This window comes from Chlamydotis macqueenii, chromosome 3 (assembly GCF_036417535.1).
Source record: "Chlamydotis macqueenii isolate bChlMac1 chromosome 3, bChlMac1.mat, whole genome shotgun sequence".
In the NCBI taxonomy this organism is placed as follows: domain Eukaryota; kingdom Metazoa; phylum Chordata; class Aves; order Otidiformes; family Otididae; genus Chlamydotis; species Chlamydotis macqueenii.
In genome coordinates this window covers 93,740,941-93,754,322 of record NC_141558.1, presented here as the reverse complement: position 1 = coordinate 93,754,322, position 13,382 = coordinate 93,740,941, and the positions used below count along the sequence as shown (strand labels likewise).

The 13,382-nt window shown below is 41.5% G+C and overlaps 1 protein-coding gene across 1 annotated transcript in view; it reads right to left on the bottom strand.

Moving 5' to 3' along the window:
• GREM2 (gremlin 2, DAN family BMP antagonist) overlaps positions 1-13,046 on the bottom strand; it is a 39,482-nt gene extending 26,436 nt beyond the window's left edge. The window contains exon 1 of the mRNA XM_086744259.1: positions 12,782-13,046. The gene's annotated coding sequence lies outside the window, so the exon portion shown is untranslated. The remainder of the gene's footprint in view (positions 1-12,781) is intronic.
• Between the last annotated feature and the right edge of the window lie 336 nt (positions 13,047-13,382).

Below are 13,382 nucleotides of genomic sequence, written 5' to 3'. Positions count from 1 at the left end.
ATCTCGGCAGATACATCCAAAGACGGGAGCATTCCTCAGTCTTTCTTCCACCTTTTTTTTCCTCAGCACTTCTGAAGAAGCCTCATGGGTTTTGGAAACACTCATTTCTTCAACATTATCTGAAGTTTAATAATTCCCTGCCTTGGCACACTGACACCATAAACCTAATCCCCAGACTCTCCCTGTTGACAGCACAATGAATGTAGGTATCTGTCTCACCTATGGGAATTCCTGAGAGCAGTCACCTAATTTTTATGTTCCTCAATAGTCCTTATGGCGATGCCTTTACTGAATTATTTAGGTTGCTCAGTTCCACTATCAAAAGCAGCTGCTTTGGAAAATCAGGGATGTACTTCCATAATAGTTTGCAGCTCAGTTCACAGAGCACTTCAGTTTGTTTGGAAGCCACATAGGGCAGGTTACCACAACACAGATTACCTTAGCTGTTACCCTCCTGCCTCTCTGCAAGGCTTATCAAGTCCAGACTCTGTCAGCTTAATCTAGCTCAACAGCTTCCTGACCAAGGACCCTGCAAAATTCTTAGTCATTGTAACACTGAATGGAGGAAAGTCTAAGACCTCTAAGAAATAGACGTAAGGTGAATTGCTCAACATGAAACAAAAAGTTTGTGGCTCCATGTTCCCAAACTAGCACTCTAGACACTGTTATTTGTAGAAGTCATTTGACCTTCATAATAGGGCAGTATTCTGCATAGTGAAAATAAGTGGAAGGAAAGAAGGCAAAGGCTACTTTTACCCTCCACATATCTAAGCAGTGCCAGAGGGGCCAGATACATTCAGATTCTTCCTAAGTTACTCAGAGACCATGTTGTAATGTCGAGAATAAAAGCAAACGGCTCCTTTCATTAACTTATGCATGTGTCAAGGTTTTATTGCAAATCGTATATATATACGCAAGGTTGGGCTAACAGGCATATTTTAACTGAAGGGTAAGCTGATATGAGAAGGTGACCCAGACAGAGTGGCAATGTCACAGTGGTTCTTGATTCATGATTTTTTTTTTATGAGGCAAAACAACATAATCCTATAAGCAAAAACAGTGAAAGAAAAAAAAGTTTTAATATTTAACTTTCCTCTCCCTGTACCCCCAGTATGTCCTGGAGATCAGCCCAATAAACAAGTGAAAGCTACAAATGTATAACCCTCCTCTTCGCAGATACTAATGACTGCTGTCAGATTCAAAAACATGCCAACATTTGTCTGTCTTTCTTTTCCCCTGCACATTCCTTCTGCAGATCTCTAACTACCACTTTGTATGGGGGAAATAGTTGCATGCCTCAAGATGATTTGGAGAGAGACTACTATCTCAACATATCATGAAGATGACTAAATAGCGACAGAGTAAATCACCCTCCAAAGATCAGTCAATAGTGAGTAAGCAATTTTATCTGTCAAGAGTTAACATGCAATGAATACTCGCAAAGGTTACACAACATAAAATCTACTAGCAGTTAGATGTGAGTTCCCTCACATACACTAACCAAGGAAGCCTACGGAGAAATAGATCCCATTTGACTTCTTGATGAAAAGCCTTAACAACAGCAAGTTGTATGTATGAATTCCTAGAAAAGGATTATATCCTAAAAGTTTGTTAGCATACAGCCAGGTGTCTTACAGTAAAGATGCACTTTATAAGTATTTCTTTGGAAATGTGTTAAATTTCCATTAAAAAATATTTTAAATGTCAGTGAATGAGAAAGGGGAACACTTTATCATGAATTAAAAAAAATCCTAAGGGTGGTTTAATGAAACAAAACATTTGTTGAAAACCACCCCCCACCATCCCACTCTGAAGCCATAAACAGTTCGGAATTTAACTTGCAGTTAAATCTGACAGACCACTGAAAAGCTTAATTCACTTTTCACTTCTGTCACTATTTGCATTTTACTTTTTTTTCAGTTACAAAAAAGCATTAAACTGTTTGGATTTTCTTCTTGAACATACTTTTCAAGTTCTCACATATATTTCTATCATGGCATGCTATCTGTCCTATAAACTGTGAAAACAGAGCTTATGATGTTTAAAACATTCTATTTAATTAAAAGAAATTAAGAGTCCTCCTAAAATGTGCAAGTAGCGGTTGTATATTCTGAAATCCAGGCTGTAAGTATACATCCCTTAAATTTTCCTAACTTCTGGCATAAATAGATCCTCTGAGGTTTCCCAGATATGATATATTTTAGATTACTTAGGCTATCCAAAGAATGTTTTTTGCCACTCTGTGCAATTAGAGCTGAAAGTGCATTTATCTTGCTATAAATAAGGTGACTCTTAAAGAATGAAGTTCAGAAGTGTTAATGTCAACTCTTTAGTGGACATATCTTTAATACGGTAACTCCATATCTCAAAGTACCTAGGTTAGTTTCATTCAAATTTGACATTAATTCTGACTTTTACAATATATGCAAATCAGAAAAACTGATGGAATAATTCCAGGATTAAATTATATGAGTTTTATCATAAAACCTAAGTATTTACATGTTTTGAATGTTATCATTCAAATATGTTAACTCAGAACTACCCCCAAAATCATACAGAGTAAGAAAAGTAACTGAAATGTCCAGAACAATCTTATGTATGGAATCATCAGTTCATCAGAAGCAAATCTTCTCTTCCCTACTTTACAATACTTGGGTTTAGGCATGCTACTTCAAAAGAAAAAAAAGTGCAAGGGCAGTTAGTTATTGTTGCCTCTTTCTTTTACTACAGCAAAAATATAATTTACAGCTATGGATGACCTTGCGTAAACCGTAAATAAAAGCTCTGGACTTCCCAGGTTAGAAATGTTAAATAATGAAGATAGCAGAGCAATGCACAATGGATAGAAATTCCCACCATACAGAAGGCATGGTTAACAGTGCCTTTTTTTTAAAAAGTATGACAGTATTTTTGCATTGTCTTGAAGTAATACACTCTTCCACTCCTCTATGCAGGAATTAATTTAATCCATTTTCTGCAGATCTGCATTAGAATTCACATCCTTACAGGCTTTGCAGTAAAGCAAAACATCTAATTATTTTGCACCTACTTGTAAGGTCATGGCTATCTCTTACATACTATTGACATTTGCTTACACACACATATCTCACACTGTAATAAGCAATTTACATACGAGCATTTTAGCATTTAACACTTTTTTTTAAAAAAAGGTGTTCAATTACAACCACAGTTTTTACAGCCTGTAAAGTGACTCATAAATTTCTGTTCAAACAATGACAGCATTACACAAACATAGATTCACAGAATGGTTTGTGTTGGAAGGGACCTTTAAAGATCATCAAGTCCAATCTCTCTGCCCTAGGCAGGGACATCTTCCACCCCACCAGGTGGCTCAAAGCCCCATCCAACCTGGCCTTGAACACTTCCAGGGATGGGAACATCAGAAGGCACAGCTTCTCTGGGCAACCTGTTCCCATGCCTCACCACCATTATTAGCCCGTGTCATTGTTCAGAAAACTTGGAAACGCTGTCTCTTAAATAGCAACTTTATTCACTTAGCAACTGAGCCTATCTACATTACTAAGATCACCCAGTACTAACAAAGTTTTCAAGATACCGTGCAAGGAGTCTGCACCAGAGAACGCCGTCAGCTAGAGGACATGCAGTGTTTGGAACAATTAGGTCAGCACTTACAGCTCAGTTTCTGAGCCAGCTTCCCATAGCTATTGAGCGTGCCATTTTAGACATGACAGGTGTCACAAAGGAAGTCTGTCACAGAATGGAGACACAACCAAGTGGCTAGCAGCAGAGCCACGAGCAAGACGACTCCTTCAACTCAAGTTTAGGCCTGTGCTCGTCTGAAGTGACACCATAGGTATAGCCACAGGCAGCAGAACAAAGAAGGAATACTCGGTGGACCATTCATACTTTTAAGAGACTATTAGATTCTGCCACCTCAAACAAATTGGTCACGCCATGAAAGAAAAAAGGCCATCACAGAAGCTTTAGAAAAGGCTTAAGTTAGCAAGAAGACAGTACTAATTTAAAAGCAAAACGGAAGCATGACTCTAACCCCAAAAAATTCCACCAGCATTGTTATGTGACTAACTGCTAATCTAGATAGCATCACGCATCTAGAAGTTCAAAAGTTACAGTGCATTTGATGGCCTAATTAAGGCATCAGCCATAGTCATGGTAAAATAAGCCAGTTTTCAAATGTGCTTAGCATTTGAAAGGAAAAATTAATATCTTGTGGAAAAAAAAAATCTAATTCGGGGCACTTCATAACCAAAGTCTCTTAAATTACAGTTCACTTTTATTGAGAAATTAAGCCTCACTCTAAACAACAGAAATCCAGCCACTCATATTCTAATACGACAATAAAAAACAGCTGATATTTTTATAAATTCTTTTATGTTGTCCTGTAAACAGTAAAGGTAAACCTAAAGCCACAATAAATATACTGAAAAATACATTTCAGTACTGTTAACAAAAACACCTAAATTTCAGCATGGGGAGTAAAACCCAAGCAGCACTTCATTAGCACCTCAATTTCCCTCTATTTTACACATTCAGAAAAAAAGTAACAGCTTAAGTCAATCACATTTGACTGCTATACAGTTATTTATATGAGTAAATGAAGCTGGCGTCCAAGCAGGGAGATGAACTGGCAACTCGCCGCAGCCATGAGTTACAATTTGTATATAACGGAGCAAACTGCAGGCACTCCCATTGTAGCCTATCTGTGTGGATGAAGGTAAGCAGAGGAGTTCAAATAGGCAACATTTTGTTTTAATTAATGATGATTCCACAGACCTTTAAAGATCATTTTGGGTGGAAGGGGAACACTGGAGAAATGAGATTATTCCTCCTCAGCACAAGTGTGTTGTTCAACACACTGATGAAAAAAGATTTCTTCAGATTTGAGTATCTCGAAGCAGATTAGCAGCTCACATTCACATTTTATATGAACAGGAAAAGAAATGGGTATTTGGGAGTGACTTCACAGACACCATTTTTAGGCACTTTTCTAAGGTATTTCAAATCTGAGAGCAGCTTAGAAATAAACTAATTGCCGTAACTGTCTCTTTATCAAATCAGTGTATTACCATACACAGCATGAACAGCTCACAGCGGTAGCTTCCATAACCAACAGTGACTCCATCCTGCAGTTCCTACCAATTCCCAGCATGTGGTGGGAATAGTCCACTGGCCTTTTCTGGTGTTCAGAAGTACACAGAGAGTAGCTTCCCACTCCTGCAAGATACCAGCATTTTGGAGGTGACAAAAATATTTGCAATAGTAGCTTATGTATCGCATTGTGATTATGTATTTCCCTCTACACGTGGTATTTTAAAAAAAGAAAATCCTATATGCATTTCATAGCAAAATTACTTCATCCTGTTTTACTGATTTGTAAGCAGCATTTGTGTCCATGTAAAAATGACCTCTTAACAAGTATTTAGGAATGGAAAGTCCCTGTGGCCTTTTCTTTCTCCAGAACTCACTCTCTAGTTGAAACATTGGCCAAAGCACAAATAAACAAACATTAGTAAATATGAGACTGGACTGCCATTGCTTCTCAACAGTAGAGCCTGCCAACAGGAGATACGGATCCAGAGATATTGCTGGGTTTGCCTCTTCCAGAATATCTTTTCCAAGGAGCAACACCCTCGTCTAGCTTGCTCAGATTCTGAAAATCACTGTTTATGACAGTGGCTATAATAGTTGACCTAACCAGAATTGCCAGGAATCAAACCACAGACTTTGGAAAGCAACAGGATCCATAAGCTACAGACTCCCTATTTTGAGAGTCTACGGTATGAGTCTCCCAATCCACACAGGACGGCTATACCAGGATAATAGTTCAGATTCCGCAAATCACATCTGTATTGTTAAGTCTTTCAATGTCTGGCATAGTTTTAAATGGACAACAAATTTGCTTGTCGGATAAAGTCTGAACTGCTAAATAAATAGTGATAAATTTCCTAATACTACTAGGCAGAGTGTTCCTGCAAGTACAACGCGTGTTTATCAGTTTCCCACTGAGTTGACTTTCAAATTTCCTTTAATCCTATTATAGTAAACATAGTGCAGCTCTCTGGCAAACACGAATAACATTTTTCCTGTAATATCATATCCTTCTTTTAAAGAAACCTTAGAGGTGTCCAGAAAAGAACTAGGCTCAACTTGGAATGACACAATAAACTTGTTTCCAAAGAAACTTCAGTTTTATAAAATATTAGATTTTAAACTGAAATAAAAACCAAGAGTATTTTTATAAAGAGAAGATTGGCAATTTCTGATAGGTAGTCAAAATAGTGTTTGCATGTCTCATACTTTTAAAGTCAGCTATTGAGACACCGACATAAAAATATTTTTCTAGTTGGAAGCAGTCTACCTGAGTCGAAGGATAAAGCAACTGGCATTTTGGATGTAGAATTCAGAAAACAGTTAACTGTAGCTTGTGAAGGAGCTTTCTCAGTGTTCCTTCAAGAAAAAAGAACATCAAGTGCAGATGACTTTAAAAAAGGGGGGATAAAGAAAACCAAATGGGATTTATTATGGTACAATTTGTATTTAAAGCTTCTCTTTTTTTGAGATTAATTTATGGTAGACAATTGTAGGATTTGTCTTAGAGGGTTTTTTTTTGTTTTTTTTTTTTTTAAAAAAAAGAGAAAAAAAAAGAATAACCTGGATTGAGCTGTTGAATAACTTCATGTAAGTGACTGTCGGGACTTTGGGAACCTGAAAGCAAGACAGTTTCAGATGGCAGAAACTGGCTCAATTTCCAACAGTGTGCATTTGTCTCACTTGCTTCCAGGTTCCTACAGAAAGAAAAAGGTCACTAGATATAACAGAAATAGCACACAATAGTGTTATTTTCACATATTTTCTGTGATCTTTGAATAAAACTATAAATTTTCCTAGTAATCAGTTTATGTGCCATTTGAATGTTCAGCTTCAGATACCCTTAAGAAGTCACAAGTTCTGGGCTATGACTTTACTTAGGGATCAGCTTCAGTAAGAAATGGAAATATTAAAGAGGCAGATAAACAATCTTTCCCTGCCTACACTGAATCCAAGGTACTTATAATTTGTTTCAGTTTGTAAGTATTCCCTCTTAAGAATATCTGGGCAAAATCTGTTCTCACTGAAGTATCAGGCAAAGTTTCCATGGGTTTCATTAATCAAGAATATAGACCAAAGTCAACAAACACGCTTAGTATAAAGCCATTGTGTGTAGTAATCTAAAAGGTGTCAGCCAGAGAACAAATTAAATCGAAATACAAGTGATAGCCATCTCTCTCTTTATTAGGAGACTTTGCCGGATGTACCCATTCAGTCACGTTCATGTATTCCCCGTCTCCTCTGCCTGTCAACCTCCTCTGGTTCCTCGCAAAGGACACTGAGCTCCAGATTATGTTGACAGAACAGGAACTGACAAACGATAGATGGATCATAACAAAAAAACATGCCTAGAGCAAGGATGTCTGACATCTGAGAGCTGGGATGTTTTCATTTTGGATAGGAGCTCTGACCTACTATTTACACCCCTATCCCAAGCTCTCCCACATATTTTTAAGTGACAGCTTTCCAGATGTTATCTGTATGAAGACTGGCCAGATTTATGGGCAGGATCCTGCTCAACTCCAAGCCAAACTCATGTTTTGGCCTCACTGGAAATGAAATTAGGTCTGAGATTTGCACCAGGAAAAAACTGCTGTTTCATGCCAGAAATGGTTGTGCAGAATTTTGACGACGCTATTTATTTATTTGTTAGCACTACTGTAGAATATCAGGCTATTTAGCATTATCATAATAGCTCTTAATAGAGTAATAGGAACTGGAACCCACGGCTGGAACCCACAACAAAAGGGCACACGAATGAAGAAGGGCAGCTAGTTCACTTGTAGCATCAGCTCAATACAGGTTTCCAGTTCTAGCAAGTGTTTGTACGAGGGAAGGTCAACAATGTGTTCTGCATGAGTTGTACAAATGTTGTTTCCAAGTTTTAAAAGAAGTTTAAAATTCAGGAAATTTTTAAGATTTATTGCTGTTAAATCCACAGTCTGATGTTGTATTTGTGCACTGCCCATCACACTCAATAAAAACTGGTTCCAAAGCAAAATTTGGAGGGTAAATTATATATTCTCCTTTCCCAGTGTACTTTACTTCTTGCACTTTCTTAACACAAAATAGGCAGAAATGAAATCTATAAGAGACTTTTTGTCTTTGAATGTATCACGGTTTTGATTTCCTTTTAGTTTCATTACTAATTATGGTTTCTTAAAATACTCCCTTCCCAAACAACTGTCTGGAATGAGAGATAAATTCACCATTTACTTTCTATAAAGAAGCTTATAGTAAAGACAGTAGCATGCACATTTCTATATATAACATATGTTTACAGTATAACTAATTCTACACGGCAGTGTAGCCTCTATGAAAAACTGACTTTAGTAAATCCTCCTTTGGTTTATGACTAATCTAAAATATGCCACTATAACTCTTACAGATACTATGTAGACAGCAACCACAGAAAAAAACAATACAAAATCTCATAGATAAACATGGTTATGCCCAGAAGAAAAAAAAAAGGATGTGAAAAGTAGATGCTGTAAGATGACTTTTTGACAAAGACAGGTTACAAATGAAGTTGCCATGATTGTATCACAGCAGATATTGAAAGATAGATTGCCCTCTGTTTTAACGTCCTGGAGCAAGACGGATTCTTATGGTCTGTTTCCCTTTCTGAAACAGGCTTCAAAAATCTGCCTCAAAAACTGGTAATAAGAGACTTAATGCACCAAGAACAAGAAATAGCATAGTTTCAAGTGACATATCTACAATCTACACAACTCATGTTAAAATCTACACTTCATCCTACAGAGAAGCTATGCATTGGAACAAGGTTTGGAGTAGACAAGCCCTAGCAATAGAAATACAGTCTACCTGAGAAGGAAAAACTCTCTTGTTTTTCAGTTCCTATTGTTCCGAATAGCACACCATTTTTTATTATCTAAAAGTAGTCTTGGTGCAGTCACAGCAATCCAGAACAAGGAGCATCTTTGTATCATTCATGCTACACACAGGTGACCCTACGATCTCCATGATGATCCCTGTGAAAATGTGCATAAAACTGAAATCTCAGTAAGAAGCCCAATTTTTGCAGCAATGATGACCGTCTTCTGTTACTAAGAAGGACTTGATCCCTAATTGCTCCAATAATGTATTTTCCAGTTAGAAATGCTTTCAAACAAAAGATAATGATTTATAATTAACAAAATCATCCTTCTATTTCAAATAATTTTCACAAAAGAGGCAAACAAAAGAAAAACAAGAAAGTGTAAAAAGTCAGCCAAATCACCAAGCAACAGAGAACTGAAAAGTTTTGAACTTTAGAGTGGAAACTGCAGGAAAAAAAAAAATATTTCTGCATTTTTTTAAACAGAAGCTTTCAATTTTAAGTGGATGTTTCTAAACATCTCCCTCAGCATTGCACATTCCCACCTGCTTGGGGCAACTGGGCTCCAGGGTCAGAAGATGTTTCCCATCATGTGCTGGGACCCAGAACTGCCACCAAAGGCGGCACCGTCTCTCTCCAAAGCAATACTTCTGCTGCGTTATGGGAAATGTAATCACCCAAGACGCTGCACCCGTGAAACATGGTGCAGCATTCCTAAACATCAGTTTCTAAGTTTCAAGCCAACACTTCTCACCACTCCCAAATGCAACAAGGAACACAAACACAGCCTTGCGCACCTTCATACACAGAAGGGCTACAGCCAGAAATAGGCAAACAACCATGAAGAAGCACCAGTTGTCCTTTCCTGCACGCAACTGCAGTGTTCACATTCACCAGAAAAGCACAAGGCTGAAATATCCAAAGTTCCCACTCAAAAAGTAGTCTGCTATCACATGTCAGACTATTAAAAAAAAAACAAAACAAAACTTTTAGAACTGAAGGGAGCTCAGAGTGTGTATATACATGTAGGGCAGTCACAGTTTGTTCTAGCCCACAGCCCTGGGAAAGACGGTCAGTACCGGCTTCAAGCTGCGCGGCGCACCAGTACTCGTCTGCCGCAAACGGAGCAGACGAGTCTGTGTTAGCAGCTAGCATGGCCCAACAGGAACAGACATACAGAGCAACACGGTTGAGTGCGGAAGACTTTCTAGCAACACTGTAACCTTTTTATAGGGTTTTACGTCAGGCGAGCTCTGGTCTGCTCCCATGGACTGAATTTCCAGCAATGACTCAAGCACATCTTCTCATTTAGATTCATCCTAAAGGAATCCAGCTGGCCCACCATGAGGTATATGGAGATGGACAGTAAGTGGGAACAACTGGAAGACTGGCGTCAAAAGCACTCTCCTGACACGAACCACAACACCAATATAAATACACAACCACACCCACGAGCATCTGTGAGAGTGAAGTCAAAGACCTTATTCTGCAGCTCTTGCGGAGACTCTTCAGATGTCAGTGAATCTGCACAGTGATTTGAACTGCTCATTGACATAACTCCATTCCCATGCACCAGAAACTGGTAAATTCCGATTTACCAATGCCAAATTGGAATTTACCAGTCTCTGATGCTTGAGTGAGAATTATTTCAATGTGAATTAAGTAGTACTGCATGCAGAACTATGAAATTGCACAGTTGGAATTTACCAGTTACCAAATTTATCAAGTAAAACCACAGCAGGACTAAACTATTTATTACAGAAGAGGATGATCTGAATCTACTTGATTTACACTTTCATAAGCATTGAGAAATGGCGACCGAAACCAAGCATTTTCCAAAGGACAGGATTTATCGATATAGTTCAGTTGGCAATTCAGACAGAGTTTTATTCTTCAGCTGAAAGTCAAGTTTCACGACAGCACAGTCTATTCGAAAGATAAATAGGTCATCTAAATTAATCAGCTCAAAATCTAGGGTTAATGGCATTTATATTTGTGGCACCCTTTTAGAGGTCTTACTGATGCTGTTCACTGACACATCTCTCTTCCTTATCATGCTGCAATGGAAGGCTGAGCAAACCTCGCTGTTACGAGGTAACACACGAACAGCTCTGCATGAACAGCAGGCTCCAAGAGCTGTGAGAAGGCAAAAATCTACCTGCTAGGTTTCTCGCTCACCCTCCAACAGAGATTTAGCAAATCAGTCTGCTCCCTTCAGCTTCCCAGTAATTACGCACAAATGTTTAGAATTCAGGGCTCAACTGCACATCTCGGGCGATGGCAGCTCCTGAGGACCATGCAACAAAAGTGAGGGAGAGATGTCCCTTGCTCGGAGCCTGAATACTGAGACAGAACCCTCATGTCCTGGCTCTCTGTAACAAGGAGATTGCTGTTCCTTCCTTCTATTAAACTATTTTCTCGAGACTTTCCTTTAAAATTTGAGGGTACTATTATTCTTCCTTAACTTTTGGAAAGAGATGAGGAACGGTCAGCCCAGGAGCAATGCACCAACTTCAGCAAGTGAAGCATCTGCATTAAAAGACAACAGGCATTCTAAACAGCTATTTCAGGCAGCGTGTACTTCTTGGAGTTCAAGCAACAAACTAATCCCCCAAGGGAACACAGTATCAGTATTGCATTGGCACCGCTGGGAAGATAAGACTCTGACGTGATGTTGATTTCTCCCTGGTTTAACAAGAAATAGCCTTGAAGTGGCCTGATAACCAGGTTGCTAATTGGGGCTCTATGTAGACATCACTTGGTCTTGCACCTGCTGCTTCCTGGTTCCCGGGAGAACTCTGGGATTCTTAACCTGGGACTCTTCCTTTGGGAATCTCTGTCGTGGTCATTTCCCAGGCTGAAGTTTGCCCGGCTGTATTTATCGGGCTTTCATTCAGTTTATTTCTCCTCTCTCGGAGAAAAAAAAAAAAAAAAAAAGAGGTTTAACTTGCTATGAGCTGTTAATTTTGTCCTCAAAAATCCACCAAAAGTTATATAACCACTTTCACAATAGTGTGCTAAAAATAAGACTTGTTCAGCCAAATGCCACTGCAATTTTTTTTTATAAGACCTGTGACTCCAATTCTGCAAGACCTGTGAAAGTGCAAATATTTCCTTCGCTTGAGCAGAAAGTCAAGCAGGAGCTCCTTGTGAGACAAACATGGGTTTGTATTATTATAATCCTCATTTGCAATGGGGAAAAAAAGCAGGGTATGCATACACATATATGTATTTCTAACTCATGACTTAAAGTAATGCTATTCGCTCTTGGAACCGATCCCTCGTGGGGTTTCATAATCACTAACCACCATTAGCCCAAACCAAAGAAAGGAAGGTACAAAGGGGCGCAGGTTTCAAGCACGAGATTATTTTTTTTTCCGTTTTTTTTTTTTTTTTTTTTTTTCACATGGGAGGGAGCGCGGAGAGATTGGTTTTTAGGTTTTTCTCCGCTCGCGTGGAGAGGCGACGCACGACGCTCCCAACCCACGGGGATGTCTCCATCCCGCTGACTCCCCAGGGGCGCCGGGAGCAAAGCCCCGAGCCCCCGCCGCCGCCGGCAGCCCGCTCCCGCTCCGGTCGCTTTACGGGCCCGTGGAAACGCCCCACGGGCGGGCGCGGGACGCGCTGCTCCCCGCGGGGCCGCCGCCGCCGCCGCCGCCCCCCTCACCCGCGCTCCGGCCGGCGGGGATCCCCGCGCGGGGCGTGCGGAGCGGCTCCGCGCTGTCAGCGGCACCCGGGGCGGCGGGCCGCTGCCTGGCGGCGAGGGGCGGCGAGGGCGAGCGGGCAGCGGAGGAGGGAGCACGGCGGCCGCAGGAGACGCGGGGCCGGAGCCGGGCGCCGGCCGCCCCATACCTGCAGGGAGGCGGGGAAGGGTCCGCGGCGCGCTCCCTCCTGCCGGCTATCGGTCCCCAGGGGTGATGCAGCGGGGCGGCGGCCGTCGCCCGGTGCCGGTGGTGGCGGCGGTGGTGGTTGCGGTGGTGCGAAGCCCCCGCTGGCTGCAGATGCCCATAGGCGCTCAGCGTGGGGAGAGCGGTGCGTGGAAGAGAGCGGGGCGGCTTTGCCGGGTGCCGGCGGCGGAGGGGGAGCTCGGCACCGACTCGGCGCAGGCACTGCCCGCCGAGCGGATCAAGCCCCAGTTTTCGATTGGCTCCGGTGGCCGAGCAGCTCCCGCCCGCCCGCCGCCTCCCGCCCGCCCCCCCTCGCCGCCCCGCACCGCTCCTCTCCGCTGGTAGCGCCGCACCGCTGCGCTCCTCCCCGCCGGCCTCCGGCCGCCCGAGCTGGCGGGCAGGGCTGAGCCCCCTTCCCCTGACAGGGCACTCAGTCCCCAGCCTTTTGTGTGCGCTGGGACATTCGCACCCCCGGACCTGGCAAAACACGCTCCTGCCCTCCGCATCTTCCCCCTCGGGCCGAAGGACCTGCGACCTTAAGCGTTTGTGACATCTTGTGTCACGCT